Source organism: Eubalaena glacialis, chromosome 4, assembly GCF_028564815.1.
Source record: "Eubalaena glacialis isolate mEubGla1 chromosome 4, mEubGla1.1.hap2.+ XY, whole genome shotgun sequence".
NCBI classification, from domain to species: domain Eukaryota; kingdom Metazoa; phylum Chordata; class Mammalia; order Artiodactyla; family Balaenidae; genus Eubalaena; species Eubalaena glacialis.
In genome coordinates, this window is record NC_083719.1 from 173,020,947 (window position 1) to 173,037,595 (window position 16,649).

The 16,649-nt window shown below is 48.9% G+C and overlaps 1 non-coding gene across 1 annotated transcript; it reads left to right on the top strand.

Annotated features, from left to right (window-relative positions):
* The first annotated feature begins 12,523 nt into the window (after positions 1-12,523).
* On the top strand, positions 12,524-12,596 carry TRNAG-CCC (transfer RNA glycine (anticodon CCC)). The gene has a single exon. It is a non-coding gene; the product is annotated as a tRNA-Gly (tRNA).
* The last annotated feature ends 4,053 nt before the right edge of the window (positions 12,597-16,649 follow it).

The window sequence follows — 16,649 nt, forward strand, 5'->3', positions numbered from 1 at the left end:
GTGTGGCACCAGGACCACAACAACCTCTCACCTCTTGTCCTGGCTCAGCCCTAATGTGCGTCGTGGGCCATCTTGCTCGCCACATCCCTCTCGGGCAGCGATGGCTCAGTTGGTTCATTTCTGCTTTGTCAGAGCCCTGCTTTCCAGTGTATCACACTCATTTATTTTGCAGTTTGTAACTAAAGAAATACTGTTGCCAGTGAGTAACAAGCAGCTGTATTCTAGGTGCAAGACCTCAGAGGCATTGTGGCATTCAGTTGTTTTACAAAAGGATCTGAGATGACAGAATTAGGAAAGTAGAATCATAATTTTGTTTTGTTTGTTTTAAGCATCCAAAGTAATCCCCATGGAAGCTTCTGTCACTGCAAATTCTTTTGTTAAAAAAAAAAAAAAGGAAAATCTTTTTATTTTGAATTAATTTAAACTTGCAGAAAAGTTGAAAAACTAGTACAGAGAGGACTTCCCTGGTGGCGCAGTGGATGAGAATCCGCCTGCCAATGCAGGGGACACGGGTTCGAGCCCTGGTCCAGAAAGATCCCACATGCCGCGGAGCAACTAAGCCCATGTGCCAAAACTACTGAGCCTGTGCTCTAGAGCCTGTGAGCCACAACTACTGAAGCTCACGAGCCACAACTACTGAAGCCCGTGAGCCTAGAGCCTGTGCTCCACAACAAGAGAAGCCACCGCAATGAGAAGCCCGTGCACGGTAATGAAGAGTAGCCCCTGCTCGCCGCAACTAGAGAAAGCCCGCGTGCAGCAACGAAGGCCCAATGCAGCCAAAAACTAATTAATTAATTAATTAATTATTTAAAAAGAAGGAAGCAAAACTAGTACAGAGAGTATACCCTTCTCCCAGCTTCTTCTAATGGCAACACCTTCAGAACCATAGTGCAGTGATTAAACCAGGAAATTGATGTTGGTATAATGCTCTGTAACTGAGCAACAGGTCCTATTTGAATTTCCCCAGGTTGTGTCCTAAATGCCCTTTTTCTGGTCCAGGATCCCACACTGCATTTAGTCATCGTGTCTCCTTAGTCACCACCAATCTGTGAAGTTTCCTCCATTGTTCCTCATCGTCCATGGCTTTCATACTTTTGCTGAGACCTGCTCAGTTATTTTATAGAGTCCCTCAGTGTGGTTCGTCCATTGTTTCTTCATATTTAGACTGAGGTTGTGCATCTGTGGCAGGAATCGCACAGAAGCAACGTTGTGTCCTTCTCAGTGCATCGTGTTGGTGGTATGTGCTGTCAATAAGCCCTATCACTGATAGGACCGCTGACCTTGATCACTTGGTCAAGGTTAATAGCAATTTGAAGATGGTTTACAAGAGAAGCCACAAATATGGTGAAGACATCATTGAAACCAAAATCATCAGAGAAAGGTTGTCACTTGATTTCTTAGAGTGAGTTGGTGTCTTTTTTTTTTTTTGGCTGCATTGGGTCTTTGTTGCTGTGCACGGGCTTTCTCTAGTTGCCGCGAGCGGGGGCTACTCTTCATTGTGGTGTGCGGGCTTCTCATTGCGGTGGCTTCTCTTGTTGTGGAGCACGGGCTCTAGGCACGAGGGCTTCAGTAGTTGTGGCACGCGGGCTCAGTAGTTGTGGCTCACGGGCTCTAGAGTGCAGGCTCAGTAGTTGTGGCTCATGGGCTTAGTTGCCCCGCGGCATGTGGGATCTTCCCAGACCAGGGATCGAACCCGTGTCCCCTGCATTGGCAGGTGGATTCTTAACCACTGTGCCACCAGGGAAGCCCGAGAAATTCAATTTTAAACCTACATTTGTTTCACCCAAATGCTGTAAGGACGTGATATTTTCCCCCCCACAGTTGGAATATTTTTTATTGTGATAAAATATACATAACATAAAATTTACCACTTTACCATTCTTAAGTGTACAGTTCAGTGGCATTAAGTACATTTACATCATTGTGCAACCGTCACCACCATCCATCTCCAGAACTTTTTCATCTTCCTAAACTGAAACTCCTTACTCATTAAACACTAACTCCCCATTCCCCACTCCCCTGGCCTCTGGTAACCACCATCCTACTTTCTGTCTTTATGAATTTGACTGCTCTAAATACCTCATATAAGTGGAATTATACAATATTTGTCCATTTGTGACTGGCTTATTTCACTTAGCATAATGTTTTCAAGGTTCACCCATGTTGTAACATGTGTCAGAATTTGCTTCTTTTTTATGGCTGAATAATATTCCATCATATGGATGGACCACATTTTGTTTATCCATTCGTTGTGGGACATTTGGTTGTTTCCGCCTTTTGGCTATTGTGAATAATGATGCTAATATCTGCACAAATATCTGTTTGAAACCTTGCTTTCAGTTATTTGGGGTATATACGCAGGAGTGGAATTGCTGGATCACATGGTAATTGTATATTTAAGAACTGCCAGACTGTTTTCCACAGCAGCTACACCATTTTACATTCTAACCAGCAGTGCACAAGGGTTCCAGTTTCTCCACATCTTCTTCAACACTTGTTATTTTCTGCATTTGTTTTGTTTTGTTTTGTTTTTATAATAGCCATCCTAGTGGGTGCGAAGTGGTATCCCATTGTAGTGGACATGATATTCTTTTACACTTGTTTGTATTTTAAAGACTCTTTGTTTGATGACATCAGATTTGGGGAATCATATTAGTTCAAAGGAATATCTCATTGTGGATCTTCATGGTGTCACTCCTTGACCCAGGTAGAAGTCAACATTTTATCTGTTATCTTTACCACCACTTTCCTTTTTCATAAGAGCCAGCATGTGGTATATTTCTGTTCTAATTCTTTTACCCTCTATGCACTCTGTAACCCAAAAGCTTATATCGCATTTGGTTTACAAAGCCACTGTAGTCTGAGTGGTCTGCGTTTGTGCTCATAGGTTTGTTTGTATGTGTTTAACTTTTTATTTTGAAAGAATCACAGATTCACAAAAATGTTCCAAGAACACGCAAATACATTTTCTCCCCGAACTATTGGAGAGTAAGTTGCTGCCACGATGCCCCGTGACCCCTGCACACTTGAGTGCGTTTCCAACAGGGACAGTCTCCTTTTTACCCACAGGACAACTGTCACGGTCAGGAAGGGAACACTGATGCCCCACCCACCATGGAATCCTCAGATCTCATTCAGGCTCTGTCAGTTGCCCTAATAATGTCCTTTATAGAAAAGGACAAAAAGGTCAAAATCTTGTTGCATTTAGTTATCACATCTCTTCGGTCTTGTTTCATCTGTGACAAGCCCCTGTCTTTCCTTGACTTTCATGACCTTGACCATCTGGAAGATCACAGGCAAGTCCCTCCATCTGGGTTTATCTGGTGTTTCCTCATGATTAGATTTCTGCTACACATCCTCAAAATGAAGCAACGCCTCTTCTCACACAGAGGCTGCTCAGTGGTGCCCACATTTGCTCTGTCCCCTATTGATGACTTTAACTTTGATCACTCAAGTGAGATAGTGTCTGCCAGACTTCTCCTTTTTAAAGTTGCTCCTTTTCCCTTTGTAATAAGTATTCTGTAGGAGGTACTCTGAGATTATCCCTCATTAAATTTCCCTTTTATTCATTTTCATATTTTGTGTCAGTATAGATTCATGGAGTCTTATCACAGTTACTATTATCACTCATTTCGACGCTCAAATTGTCCCAGAGTTGGCTAGTGTGAGACCCTTCAAGCTGGCTCATGTCCTTCTGACATGTCTCCATCAGCCTTTGAGCATTCCCTTCCTTGCTGCCATAACATGTTCCAGGCTCGTATTCTTCCCTCTCCTGCTGGGCCAGAATCAGCCATTTCTCCAGGAGCCCTGGCTCCACTTAGAGTAGATCTTGGTCCTGGGTATGCTTGTTACTATTGAGGCGGTACTGCTCTGGTCGCTCTCAGGGCACAGAGCTCAGGAGTATTTGTGGGGGATGCATATATACGTGTACACACACACACATTCATGTCTATTTTTACTGTATCTGCATATATTGAAAACCATGAGGTCATTTCAGTATCTTTTTTTTTTTTTTTGGCTGCACTGGGCAGCTTGTGGGATCTTATTAGTTCCCCGACCAGTGATCGAACCCGGGCGCCGGCAGCGAAAGGGCTGAGCCCTAACCACTGGACTGCCAGGGAATTCCCTCATTTCAGTGTCTTTAATTCTGGTTCAGCACCACAGAGTTCATTCTATTTCTCTCTCTCTCTAGATTGGCAACTCCTTTCTCTGACAATAAGAACCCTGCTCCCATCATCCTCAGTACTTTTACTTATTTAATCAGTCATTCCCTCCCCCCGTCACGTGTATCCCATCCTCCTCCCTGACATGCATCCCGTTTCACCACCTCAGCCCCTGACCCGGGTCCCCCACCAGCTCCCACGGGTTGCCCTCCGCGCTTCCCTTAGGCTCCAGCGCCCAGAGCCAGGTCACCCTCCTCTGCGGACGGCCCCTTGCCCTGTAGGTCCCACACTAAGCTCCTGCTCGGTTGCCTCTCACAGGTGTTTGAATGTCTAATGGCCCGTCTTGTCGGTTCCTTATTTAAATTATGGGGAGCAGATATTATGACTTCTAGTAAACAAGGTTGGGCTTTCCTGGGGTTTAAACAAGTTTGCCCTTAACCCCTCGCAGCACTCCCTTCAGTCCTCTGTGTGAACCAGATAAGCAGCATTCCTACAACTGAACCCGAGAGTCCTGTGAGCTGGAAGAAACTGCCCACGGGGGACACGCCAGTGTGTGTCCATCCCCTGGAGACATTGGCTACAGTCACATGTTCCTCAGGACCGTTGAACTGTATGATGTTGATCACACCGTCATAAAAATCTTCCAGTGTTGGGGCCTTTCTCTGAGGTGTGCTGTCCCCCTGCCAGCTCCCACCTGCCCCCGGGGGGAAGAAACAGCCCTTTGCAGGGGAGGCGGTCCCCACTGCCCTCAGCAGTTGGCTCTGTCATCAGAGCTCCTTGGATGTGTGGGCCCTTGAGGTTCTTATTGACAACTTAGCTATGCAAAAGTAAGGAATTTAGTAGTAATAAAAAGCAGTTTTTCAAAGTAGTTTAATCAGCTGTTGTCTCAGGAAGCTGTAGTTCTTGATGACCTTTTCCCCATTAGTGAGATGATGCTGGGACTGATGGGGAAACTGCTTCTTGAGAGCTGTGGGTGTGCGCTGTCTGGCCACTTCTCCTTTTGCTTCATCTGATTCTGTATGTCCATATGTGAACACAGCTGTCAGTCAGCTTCAAACTCAGCAGTTTCAGGAGGAAATGAAAGGCTTGAGACCTACTGCCATCAGGACAGGCTGAGGTGTCCGTTTTAGCCCACGCCGCTGCCCTGTCCCATCCTCCCAGGTGGCAAGGGCCACACTCAGGGCTTCTGACTCCACCCAGGCTGAATCCCAAGGCGGCTGTAGGGCTCAGAGCATAGCCCATGCATCAGATCTGGGCATTTCTTCAGAAAATCATGCTTCCTTTCCACTGATTGGCTCAAACATCAGGGTGCCTGGTACATTTGGGGGCATGGTAGCATGGGGACGGGGCAGCACCACTCAGCCTTGAAAAGCACTAGCCATCACGATTGCCGAGAGCTGCCTAAATGTCAAGTTCAGTGTGGCCAGGTGTCTTTTCATATCAGTAGGAAGTGCAGTCGTGGAAGCACTGTGTTTCCAGCACATGGGCCGCAGGCCTTACAGTCTCCAGGATGGGCCACGAGGAAAGTAAATGAGATCTCAGTGCCGCCTCAGCTTCCCCCAACCCCATGACCAGGAATGACCAAGTCTTGGCCCAAAGAAAACTATTCAGGGTCCTGATCCTGCACCGGGTTCCCATGGGCCTCTGCCCGATGAGCGATCCCGCAGGCTGGGCCTCCTGGGGTGCCCACACTGGGAGATGGCACATTGGCTTCTTGATTTAACCCATGTTTCTCACATTTCCCTCTAGCTAATGTCTGCGACAGACCTTTAGGGTAAACACTAGACCTGCACAGAGTGTTTAAAGCCCAGTAGGTATTGATGGAGCATGGGCCACAGCCAGAGAGCTCCGCGAGTCCTGGCATCATTACCCCAAACTTCCAGTGGCCCGGGACAGACATTTACTTCACTCCTGTTTTACAGATGAGCAGAGTGAAGCTCCGGAGAGAGGGCTGCACCCCAGTAACCCACAGCCAGGCTGCATGCTGCCCCTCCACACCCTTTTCTGGCTCAGGGAGGGAACTCCGCACCCACAGGCCCCGGGCACTGTCTGTGCGTCTGCTGCTCTCACTGCACCCATGATGGCTCCTGGCCTCTGCAATCTGTCTCCTCCGGTGAGCGCAGGGTCCAGGGCGAGCCGTGTCCTAGGACTGCCCTGGTACCTGACACACAGTGTACACACCTTATATTTTTGTTGAATGAAGAACTGTTTCTGGTGACTGATACCTATTAAGTGAAATCCTTTTTATCCTGTACAGCTTACGGGGTTCAGGAAGACTGAGTGTCTGGGGCCTGACTTAGAACCCAAGGCTTATCATTCGTATCATCCTGAAAAGAAAGCCATCCTCCATGTAAACCGTGTTGTTGGATGTTCCTGGAAGCACTACCCCACAAGTTCCAGGAATTGCCTTCCGATGCCTCCTCCGGCCTGTGGGAAGGACACGGGTGCATCTTCCAGGGTCGATACGCAGGCCCTCCACCTGTGCTCTCCTCTGTGTGGTGTCTGGGTGGTCCTGCCTGCCGCAGTCTCTGAAGGCCAAGGATACCCTAGGAGTAGACCCCCCTCCCAAATCCTTCCCTTGAAACAGCCATCCTTCTTGGTATCTGGAGGGGCTGTCCTGAGGAGAACAAATAAACCCTTTTTTTTTTTTTTAATTAATTAATTAATTAATTAATTTATGGCTGTGTTGGGTCTTCGTTTCTGTGCGAGGGCTTTCTCTAGTTGCGGCGAGCGGGGGCCACTCTTCATCGCGGTGCGTGGGCCTCTCACTGTCGCGGCCTCTCTTGTTGCGGAGCACAGGCTCCAGACGCACAGGCTCAGTAGTTGTGGCTCACGGGCCCAGTTGCTCCGCGGCATGTGGGATCTTCCCAGACCAGGGCTTGAACCCACGTCCCCTGCATTGGCAGGCAGATTCTCAACCACTGCGCCACCAGGGAAGCCCAAATAAACCCTTTTTAGAGAACTTTGAATTTAGCTGGGAGGACCCAATACTGACCCAGTCCCTTTCCTGAAACCCTTGGGTCTGGGTGCATTACAGAACTCAGAACTGTTTAGGTTTTAGGTATGTGGTGTTGACAAGAACTGAGGCAGAGCCTTGCGTTCAGTGACTTAGCCTCAGAGCAGGAACAGTCGCACACACTGGTGTGGGTCAGGCTTTGCCTCCAAATTCGCTTGAAGGCCAACTTGCGTAAAGACCTTTGGATCTTGGATTGCAGATGGGCAGCCCCTTGAAGAGCTGCCAAGCGTCTTGGGAAGTTCACACCAAGGGACCTGCTCCGTCTTCTCCAAGCCGTGACTGTCCCCTGTGCTGGCCTCAAGTACACATCTGTGCCTACTTTGGTCAGTCCTGGGTTCACTTTGTCTCTGAGGAGCGAGAAGTCCCAGCCCCACCAGCCTTGCTCTCGGGCCAAGGAGCACGGGCAGCTGCCGTGGAGGAAGTGGATGTAATAACTCTCACACAAAGGACTGCCCTCCTATTTCCTCACCACCGTTCCTGGGCCTGGCTGGGAGCTCTCAGGCATAAGTAATCCAGTGGTTTTTTTACCTCTGTCTCCGTTCCTCCTCCGCCACTCAGGTCTGTTACAGTTGCAACATCTTGATCAGTAGCTTCAGCTTTCTGGTTGGGTCTGTCCAACGACTACCCTTCGGGCCAATGTGTGACTTCTTCCAGAATTCAGATCCCTTTTGTGTTTGGCTGGCCCTGGGGCTGAGACCCCTGTGCGGTATTTCGCTGTGGCCGTGCAGGGGGCGGATCTCCTAGAGCTGGGGGGTTATTTTTCAGGTTGCTTGGAGTGTCCTTTCTCGGCTCCACAGTCTCCGGGTGACTCATGAGTCAAGCCTCCGATTCTGATCAGCGTACATAGCTCCTCTGCAGCTATTGACTGTGGCCCATCCCACAGGGGTGATTTGCATTTGAATTAATTAAAATCAAGGATAATTAAATAAGGTGTTCTTTAGCCACACTAGCCACATCTCAAGTGCTCAGTAGCCACATGTAGCTAGTGGCTCCCATATTAGTGCAGATCTAGAACATTCCACCATTGGGAAAGTTCTATTGGACAGACAGGTGGATTAGTATAGACAAATAGACAAATCAAGGATTATGAAAAAAAATCTAATGTCCATGATGATGACTAGAGGAACAAGATGTGGTCCATCTGTGCAATGGACTGTTGTTCAGCCATAAAAAGGAATGAAGTTTTCTGACACAAGCTACAACGTGGATGAACCTTAAAAACTTTATGCTAGGGCTTCCCTGGTGGTGTAGTGGTTAAAAATCCACCTGCCAATGCAGAGGACACGGGTTCGAGCCCTGGTCCGGGAAGATCCCACATGCCGCAGAGCAACTAAACCCGCGAGCCACAACTACTGAGCCCATGTGCCACAACTACTGAAGCCCGCGCCTAGAGCCCGTGCTCCTCAGGAAGAGAAGCCACGGCAATGAGAAGCCTGTGCACAGCAACAAAGAGTAGCCGCCCACTCACCGCAACTAGAGAAAGCCCATGTGCAGCAACAAAGACCCAACACAGCCAAAAATAAATAAATAAATAAATTTTTAAAAAGAAAAAAAAAAACTTTATGCTAACAATAAGGCCCTACTGTATAGCACAGGGAACTATATTCAATATCTTGTAATAACCTATAATGCAAAAGAATCTGAAAAAGATATAGATACAGATATAGATAAACTGAATCACTTTGCTGTATACCTGAAACATTGTAAATCAGCTATAGTTCAATTAAAACAAAAAACAAAAAACCTTTATTCTGAGTAAAAGAAGCCAGACACAAAAGTCCACAATAGTGTGTGTTTCCACTTATGTGAAATGTCCAGAAGAGGGAGAAAGAGATTAGCAGTTGCCAGGGGCTGGGGTGGGGAGTGGGGAGTGACTGCTAGCATGGACGGGGTCTCTTTGTGAGGTAGTGAAAAAGTTAGGTGGTAGTTGCACAACCTGATGGATGTACTGAAAACCACTGAGTTATTCACTGGAAATGGGTGAGTTGTATGTCACATGAATTATTCCTCAATAAAGCTGTTATAAAAACCAATCAAGGACTGAAGGATTTCAGTTGGGGGCCCATAGCTTAAGGCCTTAGTACACAGATTCTTGTGAAGCAGCACTTTCTTGCAGCATCTGTTACCCTATTCAGGTTTCTTCTTAGGGATTAACCATCCACTGAAATTATCCTATGTGTTAATTTCACGCAGCATCTGTTACCCGCAAAAGCACAGGCGTGCCTGCAGAGTGTCCCAACCCTGTTATGGGCTTGGCATACTGTAGCTAGCAGTAAACTTGGCGATGGTGTGAAACTGACTAATCTCTCTTCACAGAAAATGCTCCTTTTTACTGTCACCTAGAACCTGCTTAACATCAGTCCCTGGGACAATCCCTCTTAGGGAAGTTAGGGCCTTGGCCGGCCTAAAAGTCTGATTTCCAGCCTGGGAATGGGTAGGACATGGTTGTGCGTGTTGCTGGTCTGGTCACCGCCCTGTGCAGGACTCGGCAAAATAAAGGTCGTACCTTTGGGTGACGGTAGCCCAGCTTCGGAAGCTTCTAGATATTGTTCAGTTGAAATTAAAGCATTTCTTTGGAGGAGAAATAAGATTGTTTAATGTAGACAGAAACCATCCATAAGTGCTGTTTTTCTTAGCTGTTGCTCTTAAATGTTCCCAAAGCCTCACAGGAGAGCGTGGACTAATTTTCTAGACGTTTTACTTGGCTGCATTTTCTATTACAGCATTTCGCTGTCTTTTCCTTTTGCCCTGTTGCCACAGGAAAACAAACCTAGGCAAACTGCATGCCGTTTTTACTGAGCATCAGCAGGTCATACAGTAGTTTATGACAGAGTCGCAGGCCTTAAATTAACAAATGCAAAAGTATATTGAAATGAGAATTAATTTGCATATTTGCTTGAGGTTTCAGCACTTAGGTTGTGATGTATTTTAATTAAGGATTAATTAGAATTGATAGGAATTTGCATAGTGTTATACTCCCACAGTCTGATGAATATCTAACGTGCATGTCAGCTGTGATTTCAGAAACCGACGAGAGTTTGCTAAAGGAATATTCCTTGTAAAGTCCTGTGGGACCGAGAAAGTCCAGTGACTTAAAACAAGGCTTCATCTAGAATGTTGCTTAAAGAACTGACCTGGGGGACGTTGTCTCAAAGGTAAATGCAGGCAGTTCTCCACACCAACAGGCTGTGTTCCAAGTTATCCCCCCGGAAACAAGCATTTAAAGGGCCCTTGACGATGCGGGTGGCCAGCTGGTCAGAATGCCATTGCTCAGCACCAACCCCACCTGGAGGCCAATTTAGGGGCAAGGGGGAAGGGGAGGGGGGAGTTGTCGGTGACATCGGTGATCCCCGGGTGACTCCAGTCACACAGGAATGCCCTTCAGCCTGCAAGTGGGTGACATCTCCCCTCTTTACCTTGCCCGTCTGTCCCTTCCCGGGGTCTGGTCCCATCCGCTCGACCAACACCTACAGGACAGAGCCTGCCCGTGTCTCACTCGAAGCAGTACCTCTACAGGGTCCCCAGTAAGTCCAAGTGTGTGTGTGGTTTAGGGGGATGCCCCTTGTCAGGTTAAGGAGGGTTCTCTCTGTTCCTGGTTTGCTAAGGGTTTTTATCATTAATGGGTATTGTTTTAATCAGTTTGTTTCTTTTTGCATCTTTTGAGCTATAGTTTTTCTCCTTGTGGTTACTGTGATGCTTTACGTTGATAGGTTTTCATTTACATTCATTTACACTGATTTTCACTGGCATTGATGATTTTTACTGACAGATTTTGGAAGCACCTATGTTCAGAGATAAATCTTCTTGGTTATGATTCATATGTTTGTGCATGTACACGCACACAGATGCTGTTGACTTTGGGTTGCTGGTTATTTGTTTTGCCGTCTCGGCTCTGGTCATGAATGTGCTGGGCTGTGACTTCCCCATGAAGTCCCGCCTTGAGTTCTCCGTCGGGTGAGTGGGTGGCTTTTCCCGTGTCTCTTCTCCGAAACAGTTTGTTGCAGAAAGGGGCTCTCTCTTCCTTGAGGGCCTGGTAGCACTGGCCCATAAAATGTCCTGGTGGCCTTTGAGGAGAGGTTTCTTAGCACAAGTTCCTATTTCTGGGCCATGATTCTGTGAGGCCAGGCACATTCCAGGAACCAGAGCCAAGGCAGTGAACAAGACAGCGACGGTCCCTAGGGAAGAGGGTTGTTCCACATAGCCGTACAGAGACAGATGTGGCCCTCAGGGCCCTGGGTAGAGGTGGGGTGGGCGGGTGGGCAGGTGGGTCTCTGGGGGTATGTTTTGAACCAGGACCTAACTGATAGGACATCTCTGCTTCCTTGTTGGGAAAGTGTCTCTGAGGCAAGGATGGCTTGGTGTCCAGGCCCAAGGGCAGCCAGGTTGGAGCTGAGTGGGTGAGGGGAGCAAGTGGCAACAGGGAATGCCAGGGAGCTTCTTGGAGTCAGATTCTGAAGGACGTGGGGGACTGGGGGCTCTTAGGGGAGTGGGGCCACCTCCCACTCCTGCTCTGGCCCTGCACCTTCAGTGTGTGTGTTCTCCAGGCCTCCTGCTGGGCATCCCACTGCCCTGGTCTCCCTCCCCTCCCTGCAGCTTCCTCATCCCACCCAGCCCCCTCCTCCACACACAGGCGCCACTGGCTGCCTTCATCAGTCTATCACCTCCATGGTCCCTTGGGTCCCCCTGGTGCTCGGAAACCACCCCCTCCTGTTCCCATGCTGTTGCCTTGGCTAAGGTGTTCACTCCTGGGCTGGGGAACCTGGGCTGCCTTCTCTGTGAGCGAAGCGCCCACAGTCTGGGTTCCTGCCACATTTGTGATGCCACCAAGCTGGCGTCCTCGGGGTTTGAGGGGCCTTGCGTCCTCACTAAATGGATCTTCCCATGAGAATGGATTGCTCTTCCTTTACAACCCGGCCCCCTCCTCCTCACTTAGCATCTCTGTGTCCGCTCGATGGGAGCGCCTGCAGTGAGCCTTTTTCCTGCGCACAGGGCTTTCCCTCAGCATCTCATCTCTGGAACTCAGGACACCCTCACAGGCTCTTTCCAGGTGGCAGCACTGTCTCTGCCCCACGACTGATGACTGTAGTGATACACAGGGAGGCAGGCATCCTACAAATGTGTCAGGAGGGTCACTTCTGGACTGTCCCACACCCAGAGCTCGCACCTGGGGCCCGGGCATCTCCGGGACGTACCCACAGCCTCCGGCAGTGACCCAGCCACGGTCTGCTCAGGCCACAGGGTTTTGGCTCACCACCGCCCAGTACCAGTGCGAAATACAAGCAAGATGAACTAGGAAAAGGAAAGGAAAAATGAAGCAGGCATACAAAAGAATAAGCCCAGGACTTCCCTGGTGGTCCAGTGGTTAAGACTCTGTGCTCCCAACGCAGGGGGCCCGGGTTCGATCCCTGGTCAGGGAACTAGATCTCACATGCCACAACTAAGAGCCCGCATGCCGCAACTAAGACACGGAGCAGCCAAATAAAAAGCCCAAAAGTCTCATTAGATTCAACAGACATGAAATTACTCTGTCACATTGCTATAAAGGTTTCTATGTGCAACCTCTCTGTCTGTGTTGGCCTTTCCATAGACAGAGGGCAAACCAGACACCACCTTTCAAGGAGTCCTGATCTAGATTAGGACTGAACAAAACAAGCTAAAATCTCATCCTTCATACTGCACCCACAGAAGGAAAACTGTCAAGAGAAGGGGAAGGATCCGGAGGGGATTCCAAGGAAAGGGGGGACCTGAAGGCAGTGATTCGGAGGTGTGCTGGCCTACCCGGACCTGCATGCATGTAGGTTCTTCCTCAGACCCATGTTAGGCTCTGTGACACGCATACTGTGGAGCAGGGTTGCAGACCACAGTGTTGGTAAATAAAGTTTTATTGGAACACAGCTGCTCGTTGGTTTACTATTTTCTGGGGCTGGTTCAGTTCCCATAAGGGCTCTTTTCCTCGCTTCCAGACAGATGCCTTCTCGCTGTGTCCTCACAAGGGGAATGGAATAAGGAAGAGGTCTCTCTTGCTCTGCTTAGAAGGCCACAGTCTTATGCATTAGGGCCCCACCCCTATGACCTCACTGGACTTTTTTTTTTTTTTTTGGCTGTGTTGGGTCTTTGTTGCTGTGCGCAGGCTCTCTCTCGTTGCAGCGAGCGGGGGCTACTCTTCCTTGCGGTGCGTGGGCTTCTCATTGCAGTGGCTTCTCTCGTTGTGGAGCATGGGCTGTAGGCACGCAGGCTTCAGTAGTTGCAGCTTGCGGGCTCTAGAGCACAGGCTCAGCAGTTGCGGCGCACGGGCTTAGTTACTCCATGGCATGTGGGATCTTCCCAGGCCTAGGATCGAACCCGTGTCCCCTGCATTGGCAGGCGGATTCTTAACCACTGAGCCACCAGGGAAGCCCCTCATTGGACTTTAATTACATCCTCACAGGCCCTATTCCACATAGACATTGGGGGTTCCACGTGTGAATTTGGGGGGACACAATTCAGTCCATAGCAGTTCCATATTGTTTCTTAGAAAAAACCTAATGTGTTGATATTCATAATTTTATTTTACTTCCTTGTTTGGTTTACTGGAGTTTTTTACCCACAGTAAATTGGGAACATAAGGAAATTTGGTGGTTTGGGGGGGAGTGCCTCTGTTTTAGATCCCACCACCTCTTCTGAGTGTCTCCAACTGACAGTGTCCCTGAGCTGAGCTCCTGGTCTCCAAAGCCTCCCGCCTGCCAGTCGAGGGCCCTGGGGGAGCTGAGGAGCACCCCTGGGACCAGAAATGAGCTTGTTGTAATTGACGGTAACGAGTGTCTAATGACCATAATCAGGCAGGGACAGCGTGCTGGGAGACAGACGCGCGGTGCTGAGGGAGATGCAGGGCCGCATGCAAGGGGCCGCTCGCTGACAGAAGGCAAAGGCTCTCGGCAAGGCCGTGTCCACAGCTGGGACCGGTCCTGGTGACTAAGGCACAGGGTAACTTTTTTTAAGTTTTGCTTCTCCTCATACACATACGTTCGCAAAAATATACAGCTTTAAAGAAACAAAGCTTGTAGCTCACGAATGCTGGTCATAACATACGCACTGTTAACACCACAGGGCCTGGGGTATGACAGGCATATTGTCTCCTTATTCATGGGCATTTGGGCGGTTTTGGTTTTTCACAGTTACGGGGTGGTCGTGTGTGTCCTGTAAATACAGCATCTACAGGGGTCAGTGTTCCTGTAGGGTAAATTCTCAGAACAGAGTTCTGATCAAGATCAAAGGATATGTGCTTTTTCTGCGTTAATCAGCACTTCAAACCTCCCCTCCAAAAAAGGCCACACCAACACATACCCCGTAAAGAGATATGAGAAAATGGTGTTCTCTTTGTAATTTGAGAGCTTTCATTTGAGGACAGTAAGTCCCATGGTTTTTTGGTGTATTTTTTAAAATCTCCAGCACCTGGTTGGGTACCTGGCTTGTGATAGACTCTCAGATGCTTACTGTTGGATAAATAAAAGAACGAAAGAGGAGTTCCCTAGTGGTCCAGTGGTTAGGATTCGGCGCTTTCACTGCTGTGACCCGGGTTCAATCCCTGGTCGGGGAACTGAGATCCCACAAGCCACGTGGCACTGCCAAGAAAAAAGAATGAAAGACTGCCACGCACCCCTGAGCAGCCCAGAGTCACACACGCATGAACACACACAGGTGTGCACATGCCCCCACCACCGCGTGTCCAGCCTGGACCACTCCTGCCCCTAATTGTAATGACGGAAGCTGTGATGGAAGCTGTGGAGGTGGCCCCTCCAGCCCGGGAGTCAGGGTGTGCTGGGGGCCCTCTGAGGAGGGACGGGGTGCTGTGTGTCCCTCTCGGGCCACTCCTGAGCCCCAGCCGCAACCACGGGTGCTCAGGGACGAGCTGCTGAGTAAGACTGAGACGGTCGCAGAGCATCTGCTGTGCTGCAAAGGGCCATGAAGGGCCCAGCAGAGGGAAAGTTCATGAAAGTGGGTTTGGAAAGCTGTCACAAAAGGCCCTGAGTACGAGGTGTCAGGGTCTAGGCTTTAATTTAGGTGGATGCAGGCCCTGGTTGAAGTCTTTGAACAAAAGACTGGCATGATGAACACAGTGTTTGAAGGTAGTCGGCTTGCCGGTGTGCACAGTGGATCAGAGGGGAGGGGTTTCCTCACAGGTCACGGAGGCCAGGAGAGGGGTCAGCGCAGCAGGGTTCCAGCAGTGGCATTAAGGGAGGGGATGGATGGTGGGTTGATCATGGAGTCTGAATCAATAGGATTTGCAGACAGAGGGCCGGAGGGAGGAGGACGTCCATTATCTACTCTGAGTTAGGAATGGTTAAGAGGGTGTGGGCCTTTACAGGAATCAGGCAGCACAGGTCAACTCTGTCCAGGAGTGCCCAGCGTTTACATCTGGTGCTTCTTGAAGACCAAGTAAGGTTGTTAGAGAATTGGGTCTCTGAACTGGAAGGCCAGCAACTGATAAAAGGGGCACTTTTCCTTTAGTTCTTTCAGAAAAAGCCACATTATAACCCAGTGGGACTGAGTTAAGTGACAAGGATTCCTTTGGGTGAGTTGAGGGTCCCCAAACGTAAGGAGGTAAAGGTCCCTGCATGTGAAGAAAATTCCTGCAAGGATATCTCTTGAGAGCCTTCAATTTTCACTGGTGAGTTTTTGACAGAAAAGGTTAACCTGTTACATAGGGAACAAGAAAGGGGCACGTGATTAATGAGAAAATATCCATATGATAGGATTAAACTCAATTTTTTTTTTAGGCTGCACCACGTAGCTTGCAGGATCTTAGTTCCCGGACCAGGGATTGAACCCGGGGCACAGCAGTGAAAGCGCTGAGCCCTAACCACTGGACCGCCAGGGAATTCCCTAAACTCAATTTTTATTTGAGCACTTGAGTCAGTTAGTAGCTGATAGTATTGAGAGCCTGTTTCCAAGAAAACGCTTTAAACTTTGTTTTTCCAGAAAGTCAGAGCTAGATGGATTTCCTACATCACTACCTCCTTTTCCGTTCCCTGCCTCCCATCAGGAACCACCCCCCAATCTTTTTTCCTCTGTAGCCACAGATGTTTCTTCTATCACTGAAAAAGCAAAGAAAACACAGGTCCTGCAAGACCACCCTCCTCAGACCCGAGCTCGCTCTGTAACCCCTGCAGCAGCCTCTTCCCTGCACTGCCTGTCTCCCATGCTCCTCCGGAACTTGCTAGTCAGGCTGTACCCCACCATACCCTGCTTTTGCAGAGGTTAACAGCGTTCCCCTAATGACCAAGCCCATGTTTTCACCCCTCTGTGACTACTTCTGGGTTTTCCTCCACCTACCAGATAACTCTTTCCGTCTCCTCCTTTGCCTGTTCTTGAAATGCTGGTTTTCTAGTATTCAGGGGCATGGCCTTCTCATAGGTGTAGCTGCAGGTACAGGTGGATACATACGGATTTCCCACACACCACATGCCGATGACTCATGAATACCTGTTTCC